Source organism: Zootoca vivipara, chromosome 12 (assembly GCF_963506605.1).
Source record: "Zootoca vivipara chromosome 12, rZooViv1.1, whole genome shotgun sequence".
Classification (NCBI taxonomy): domain Eukaryota; kingdom Metazoa; phylum Chordata; class Lepidosauria; order Squamata; family Lacertidae; genus Zootoca; species Zootoca vivipara.
Genome location: NC_083287.1, coordinates 37,085,731 through 37,092,448, shown reverse-complemented (window position 1 = coordinate 37,092,448; position 6,718 = coordinate 37,085,731). Strand labels below are relative to the sequence as shown.

General features: G+C 45.1%; 1 pseudogene; it reads left to right on the top strand.

The window, feature by feature from the left end:
• Positions 1 to 789: 789 nt before the first annotated feature.
• Positions 790 to 1,281, top strand: LOC118091913 (small ribosomal subunit protein eS12-like; annotated as a pseudogene).
• The last annotated feature ends 5,437 nt before the right edge of the window (positions 1,282 to 6,718 follow it).

Here is a 6,718-nt window from a genome sequence, read left to right as displayed (position 1 = left end):
TATTATTCTTATTTTCATTTTATGAATTGAGTCTCCACTCAAAGTACCCACAGCAGCATGCAATATAAAATGCAGATAACAATGTAATGAAATAATGATAGAAGGAATGAAAAAATGAATCTAGCTAAAATCTGCAGTAGAACTCCAAATGTAAACCCATTTATGCCCCCTGCCCAGCAGTAGACAGAGACAGTATAAGTTGTTGTTGTTGTTGTTGTTGTTATTATTATTATTGGGCGATAAGCTATAGTAGAGACAGTGCTTGCCTGTCTGTCTAGGCTGATAATCTAAAAGAACCTGAGATGCTGCTTGTCTCGGGTTGCACTGCCCTGTTTGTTGAGGGCACAGGCTCTACCTGGGTGGCATGCTGTCAGAGCAAGGGTCTTGGCCTCTAGCTAACCCGGCCAGCAGTCAAGGGAGCTTGCCAGGAAGACAAACAGAATGTTAGAGATAATTAAGAAAGGAACAGAATACAATACAATACAGGGAATCAGTGGTGCATGCACACTTTTCGCACTATGTGTTATCCTGGTCTGCTCAGAACAATTAGCCAGTCCTTGTTAAGTAAATTATTCCTGGTCATAAGGACGCCATTGCATGTCCTGGATTATTTATTCTGGCTTTCTATGATCCCCTCCACTTGTTCTATATTACCGTGGTCTGCAGACAGCAGACTCTGACCTTGATCCAGTGCCATAGATCACCTGGATCCTTCTGGGAAGTTGAGTCCCTGCAGATGTGGCTTTCATTTCGGAATGTCTCCCTTGCCAACATTGCTCACTAACGTCCTTTTCACCATCGGCTTGTGGAAGCTGAGTAACCCCCCGGGTTGGAGAGTCACCACCAACCATGGCCGAGGAAGGCATTGCTGCTGGAGGTGTAATGGATGTCAACACCGCCCTTCAAGAAGTGCTGAAGACCGCACTTATCCACGATGGCTTAGCCCGTGGAATTCGTGAAGCTGCCAAGGCCTTAGACAAACTCCAAGCCCACCTTTGTGTTCTCACATCCAATTGTGACGAGCCCATGTAAGTCAAACTGGTTGAAGCACTTTGTGCTGAACATCAAATCAGCCTGATAAAGGTTGATGACAACAAGAAGCTGGGTGAATGGGTAGGTCTCTGCAAGATCGACAGAGAAGGAAAACCCCATAAAGTTGTGGGCTGCAGTTGTGTTGTTGTCAAAGACTATGGCAAGGAACCTCAGGCCAAAGATGTCATCGAAGAGTGCTTCAAGTGCAAGAAATGAACCAATAAAATATATTTGCACCTGACAAAAAAACCCCAAAACAACCAAAAAAACACATTGCTCATTAACAGCTATGTGAAAGCAGCAATTCAATAGGAGCTTGAAGATTTGGCAACGGGAAACTGCACCTGCTGAATGTTTGCCTTGCATCAGACTGATAAAAGGACAGGAAACATCCTGAGGTGGGGAGTAGCAACCTTAGCTTAGTTCTGAAAAACTGTGGCTCCTTGGTGTATTTTTCTATCAAGCCTAAAATTCCATTTTGGGCATTGGGATATACCAGGACATTTCTTCTCAGTACCTGCAAACTGGCTGGGAAGTGCCTCTGAACATGTGTAAGGTGCTTTTTGTTTACTGCTGGGAGATTGCAAGCTCCTCGGGGCAGGGATTGTTTCCTCATGCGTTGAATACACTTTATAAATAGGAACAATGCAGCTTTGTCCCACACACCAGAGGTTAAAAGCCACAGGGCTTAGTTTAGAATATATTGTTTCCATACAGGCTTCAGCCCCAGCGTTTTTCTTCTCCCTAAGTAACATTGCCCTCTAGTATTTGATTAAAATCCCTCCAAGGTATAAGGAACTCGCAAAGGTGGCAGAACAGTCCTGAGGATCTGCTGCTCGAGTGTTAAAATATACCTCTGGTTTGCCAGCCTCCCAGGCTGGAATTGGTTGAGTTGACCTTGCCCAACCCCATCTATCCTAGGGCTCCCCTGTGGAAAAAGTGGGTCTTATCCTATACCATCCTTCTCTTTGTTCTTACCTACCTGTTCTTTTTGGGGTTTTGTTTTATATATTCCACTGATATATACAAGTGGAGCCTGCAACTATATGTTGCAGTGTGGCTTCCTCCTGCTCATCATATTAGTCCAGGGGTCAGCAACCTTTTCCAGCTGTGGGCAGGTCTGTGGGCAGGTCCTCAGACCATGTGGTGGGCTGGACTATATTCTGAAGGAAAAAAATGAACGAATCCCTATGCCCCACAAATAACCCAGAGATGCATTTTCAATAAAAGCACACATTCTACTCATGTAAAAAAACCAGGCAGGCCGCACAAATAACCCAGAGATTCATTTTAAATAAAAGGACACATTCTACTCATATAAAAGCATGCTGATTGCCAAACCGTCCATGGGCCAGATTGAGAAGGCAATTGGGCCGCATCCGGCCCATGGGCCTTAGGTTGCCTACCCTGTGTTAGTCAGCCCTTTCCTGGATGACTCCATTCCATTACCTTTCCCCTCCGGCTTTCTGTTCCATCCCACTCAGTCAGCATTTTGTGGTTACAGAGTATGCTTGGTCTTCATTGTTCTGCCTTGGGTTCCCCCCCCCACTCCATCGCCATAGAGCAGTGGTGTCCAAACTTTTTTCAAAGAGGGCCAGATTTGATGAAGTGAAGGGCTGTGAGGGCCAACCAAAGTTGTTGACCTTTTTTTAGGATTGAAGTTGTTGAGCCTTTTCATGATTTTACCCCAGGAGTTAATAATAATAATAATAATAATAATAATATATTATTATTATTATTATTATTTATTACCCCGCCCATCTGGCTGGGTTCCCCGAGCCACTCTGGGTGGTTTCCAACAGAAAAACAAAACACAATAATCCAGGTTCCCTAAACAGGGCTGCCTTAAGATGCCCTCTAAAGGTCTGGTAGTTGTTTTTCTCTTTGACATCTGGTGGGAGGGCATTCCACAGGGTGGGTGCCACTACCGAGAAGGCCCTCTGCCTGGTTCCCTGTAACTTGGCTTCTCGCAACAAGGGAACCGCCAGAAGGCCCTAGGCGCTGGACCTCAGTGTCCGGGCAGAACGATGGGGTGGAGACGCTCCTTCAGGTATACTGGACCGAGGCCGTTTAGGGTTTTAAAGGTCAGCACCAACACTTTGAGTTGTGCCTGGAAACGTACTGGGAGCCAATGTAAACTGCCACAGGGGCTGGATTAAACCAGCTGGCCGGATTAGGCCCCCGAAACGAACTTTGGACATTCCTGCCTGGGAGTCGCCCCCAAAATATTTTGGTACTCCTGCAAACCTTGAGGACCCCCCAAAGCCTGCTGGTATCTCCCTCATGTGGGTGGGCATTGCTATTCTATACTGGAGGTTTTCAATCTTTTTGAGTCAGCTCAGTTGGTTAGAGCGTAGCTGGTTACAGCGTAGTGCGTTAACCTGTTTCCGCAAAGGCAACCCATACAGGTAAGGTTGCAGGTTCGATCCCCATCTGGGACAGCTGCATATTCCTGCATTGCAGGGGTTTTGACTAGATGATGCTCAGGTTCCCTCCCAACTCCACAATTCTATGATTCCACGGTTCCTTTGACCAGCTACATTCTTTCTGCGGCTTCCCTGTGGACAGTCTCCAGCACTGCCTTATACCGTTTAGTCAAATATGTTCAACTGAGTTGCATGGGGCTTGCTCGTACTATGCACTGCACCAAAGCTTTTTTTTATTATTATAAAAAAGTCAATCATAGGGAAGCAAGAAATAAATAAATTTTCCAATTAACAGGTTTCTGGCCCATCCCAGATAACACTTCAAATGCATTGAAATCCCTACTTCTCTGCCAGCTTAACCTGTTTCCCCAAAGGCAACCCACACAGGTAGGTTTTACAGTGCTTCTAAAAGATGCTCTGACTTAGATTTTGGAGAGGCATCATATGAAGGGAAGCCCTAAACTGGAGTCTCCCATGCAGAATTCCTCTCTGTGTGAGGTGCAGAGAGCTGAGACTCTCAAAAGTGGTGCCTGTTAATTGGGCATCATTTTTTTTATCAATGTAGTGCATCTGTTCCCTTTCTGTGTTGTTCATCTGTCTGTTCCTCCAATCTCTTTGGCCTGATCCCATGCCAGGCAGTTCAGGCAGAATGCTATGGCAATCTGAATGATTATTTAATGTATTTTGGGGTGTTTCTTACATGAACTGTGTGTTGATTTACATGGATCCATTACACTAATATGAACTGCAGCTTGCTCTCAAGACTGTGCAGGATAATTAACTCTTATGCCCGTGAAATGCATTCCCCTTTAGGTTAATGCTTTACAGTTGAATAAAAAGGGGTTTCTGACCTCTTCATTTAGATGAGATGAGGACATGGCCATCGTTTATGAAATAGGCAGATCATAATGTGAGATTTATTGGGACAGCTGCAGCTTCTGTAGTCCATTTGAGACATGCAGAGAGTAGGTTACTTTCCCTTCCGTAGTACAAATGGAATCTTCCAGGGCTCTTTTATGGCAGAGATGTCTGCAATTTGTTGCATAGCTGCCAAATCTCCTGTTTTTCGCGGGAAACCCCCGTATTTTAAACTGTTTCCCGCTGGCAGCCCGGATTGGAAAAAATCCCGTAAATCCCCCGGATTTCCTACCTGCCAGGGAGGCTCCATTTTGGGTGCTGGCGCTGCCCGATTTCCGGTGCCCAGACATGGGTAGCACGGCACCGGAAGTTGCTTCTACGCATGTCCGGACATGCGTAGAAGCGACTTCCGGTGCCGCACTGCTGCTGATCCCGCATTTTTCAGCGGGAGACTTGGCAGCTATGATTTGCTGTTGTGTTATGGAATATAAGATGCTGCCTTATGCATAGCTGCCAAGTTATCCCTTTTTTTAAGGGATTTTCCCTTATGCTGAATAGGCTTCCTCGCGAGAAAAGGGAAAACTTGGCAGCTATGCTTATGCCAAGTCAGATCGATCATTGGTCCTGCTAGCTTAGTACTGTATACAGTACACTGAGTGGCAGTGGCTCGTCTCCCAGATTTTAGACAAGTGTCTCTTCTGAACCAATGTAGAGGGGCTGAGGGTTGAACCTGGGACTTTTTGCATACAAGCTATCTGCTCTAAGAAGGGCCCTGCTCTTGTAATGTGAGGGTGGAACTGAGGTTTGTACTGTACTACTGAAAGAGAGGAAGTAAATATTATTTAGGACACAGAAAATAACCAAAGAGATTATGAAATTCTGCTGCCCTTGCGGTATATTTGTCAACTTCAGATATCAGTCCTGGTGCGGTGAACGTACAAATTGATGTTAGCAGGGGCGACCCGAGGTTTTTCGCTACCTGAGGTGAAATATCCCTCTGCTGCCCCCACAATGAGTGGGGAGACTCCATAAGGGCTCCCCCCCAAAAGCCCTTATGGAGTCTCTCCTGTGCCAGGGAGAGAAACCCTGCCACACCGCCCAGTGGTGGTGGGGATATCTTTTCCAGATCCCCAAACCCTTGTCTGGCAGCGGGCATGGGTGTAGCCAATCGGGGGGCAGGGACAGGCAGCTGCCCCCCAAATACATAGCAAACTGAGGTTCTGACCCCCCCCCCAACAAAAGAAATATTTTGCAGGGTTTCTTTCCATGTAACATTTGGAAAGAAACACATAAATGCATTTCCTTCTATTCAAATTTACATTCAGAGGCCAAAAGTCCTGTGAATTACATTCTGTCACAGAACTGGGCTCTCCTCTCACCCCCACAAAAAGACACTGGATGTTGCTGTGAGTCTGTGACAACCTTTTCCCTCCTCTCTAACAGATTATGGTCATTGTTTTGCATCAAAAGAGTATTTGCATAGCAGAAATCTGTCTTTAATTACCTCTAAAACAGCTTCAGAAGGGTTTTTGTTGAGAGTTTGGGTGGGTGGGTGTTTTTACTTTTAAAATTTATTCTGCATAAAATTATCTTTTTTTGGAACATTGTAGAACATGGCATGATCCTCTGGGGAGTGAATGACTGACAGAAGCCATACTGTTGCTTTTGTGGATCGTGCCAGTTACATTACAGGCAAGATGGCTGTCTCCAGGAAGTGGCTCTGAGTGAGAGAAGTGTGTCTGCTGCCTGTCTGGTTTCACACAAAAGTCTAGTGTGATTTCTATGCAGCAATGTGCTTTAACTCTTCTGTGCTGCTTTTTTATGCACCAATGGAATCATTCCCTAGAGAATAATTTCTTATCCACTGAGTAATACTGGTCCAGAAATTATTCTCTTAATAACAAACCAGTGTGTCTTCTGTTGCAAATGCTGAATATTTGTTTGCTTCTTTCAGAGCTGCAGAAGGCTTAAAACTCATTAGCCACTACAAAAACCCAGAGATGGGAGGTTTTGAAAACTGAGTTTTCACACTGTAGTCCTATGATTCTTCAGAAGTAGCTCCCACCATGTTCAATGAAGCTTACTCCCAGTATGTCTTGCTTAAGTATGTATGGGACTGCAACCTATATGTAACTACTCAGAAGTAAGGTCCAGTGAGGTCAGTGGGGTTAGTTTCTCAAAAGAAAGTGTATATAGGACCATAGCCAAGCAGTGTGAAATTCTTGGGGTTCCAGGTACTTGCCCAGGGTTTGTGTTTCCTTCAGTAATTAGGCACAGCAGAGACTGTGGTGTCTTTATAATATATGGCTTTATTTACACACATATACAACCTGCACTTAGATGGAGGGATTGCAGAACATTCACATCCTATGAGGCTATGGCTTCGCCCTTAAGGGAAGCAA